Raw genomic sequence first — 2112 nt, 5'->3', positions numbered from 1 at the left:
TAAATTCCCATCTGCTTTTATATGGAGCAAGTCGGATTAAAAATATTTTTTATATCTTTCGCAGAAAGACAAATAAAATTGATTTGTAAAATTTGATAAAAATCATTTCAAGAGAAATTTCAATCATTGATCATTATTCCGAGATATTTGACACGCTATATAGTGTAAAATACATTTTGTCTTTTAAAAAAATATTTATAACTTTATTAATACAATTTTTGCGCCACGAAACATTAAAATGGCATATATTACACACTTTGATACAAATTTTCACATCGTATGTAAAATCAATAAAAAAAATGATTTTGAGCGTCTGTAATTTTTATCCTTTTACAATGTGTAATTATAAAATAAGAATTGTAGTCTGTTTATTACACCTTTTTTTTATAAAATTGTTTAATAATTAGATTTATCAAATAGTATATTTTACTGGGTATACTTTTACATAATTCTGTACTGAAACAAATTAAACATGTAATTTTGTCATATATTTATGTTTTGAAAAAATTGAAAGCATTATAATGATCATATTAATCAAAAAATTAATATCTTTTGTATTTAATAGTCTTGCCATGAGATCTCGAAAACATATATATTTATGTCACGTATACATTACGATTAGACATAAAGCAATGAGCGAATAATAAAATTCACAAATTTTTGTAAATATATGAAAAATACTATTTTGCAAGACATCAGTAGGATCTGATATTAGAAAGAACTTTAATAAAAATATATATTTAAAATATCTATCTTAGATTCAACATTATCATAAAAACTAATAATGTGAACATTGTAAATCTGAACATGTTTCATTTACCGATTTTGTATTATGATCCAATTCAGGCTTTCAAAAGGAATAATTTACTCCTATCTTACATTATAATGTTATAAAAGATCAATTTATGTGTGATATGACAAAAAAAATGCGTCGATTATATTTTTATCGTGTTTGGATTTGATTTGAAATTCGGTTTAGTTTTCTTATATCGCGTGAAAGGTAAAGTATGAAAGAGAAAATTATTTTCACCATGTTATATTGCAAAAATCATTCTTTTAGCGTTTTTTCTTTCCTAATTGTTCAACAGCGCTTGAATAAAAAACTTCAAATCCTTGGTAGACATATAGATTAGCTTAATCTAAAGATTTTCATTTGAGAAGAGATTGAGGACATACGTTTCTTGATTGATCTGTCCAGAAAAATAATGAAAATGTGATTTTATGGGTCTGTATCTATTTTTGGTTAAAGTTGAAGATAATTTTACGGTAGATAATAACATAACGATATTAAATATATTTATACACAAATAAAAAGACATAATATTTCTTCTCGAATTTTATATTATGATAACAGGCATTGTTTTTTTCTTGTCGGCATTAAACTCATGACATTTAATTTATTGTAATTGGAGATAATTATGGAAATGCGGATAAAACATTATATTCTATTGTGAAATATGACATATATACATTTTCTAATGGCAAATATAATAACAATGCTTATTAATTACTAGCATCTATACTATTCTATATTCAAGCCTCTCGTAGCAATAATATATTTAAAATAAATCAAGTATTTTAAGTAGAATCAATAGAGGAAATTAATATACGCTTATAAAGATCTAAAAATTAATCAAATTGGTGTTTCATTAATTTGCAATATGTTTCCAGGCTACCTTTATAAATATTGAATGAATATTTCTTTTATTTTTTTTTGTGTAATATCAATCGATTTACACCGCCTTACAACATAATCATTTAATTATTTTCTATAATAATTATATTCTAGACATTTTAAATGTAAAAGAACACCAGGATAACGACAATAATAAAAGTTAATTTGATAATATAAACAATTTTCGTTGAATTTATGATGTTGAACTGTAAAAGATACAAAAAATGATTCATTTGAATGTGTAAATCTAATCCCGATAATTTTTGTCATATATTTTTCTGATCTTTTTATTATATTTGTTCGTCTTATAGTATAATAATTTTTAAACTCGATCCGTAGTAATATTGATTCTTATTTGTATATATAAGTTGATTTTTTAATTTCAAATAGTCTAAAGTATTTAAAACAATTTTTTATTTTTTCAAAAAACAACGCTA

Source organism: Rhyacophila brunnea, unplaced genomic scaffold, assembly GCF_057557595.1.
Source record: "Rhyacophila brunnea isolate RB1 unplaced genomic scaffold, BYU_Rbru_1.0 scaffold_81, whole genome shotgun sequence".
In the NCBI taxonomy this organism is placed as follows: domain Eukaryota; kingdom Metazoa; phylum Arthropoda; class Insecta; order Trichoptera; family Rhyacophilidae; genus Rhyacophila; species Rhyacophila brunnea.
Note: the sequence above shows the minus strand (reverse complement) of the source record.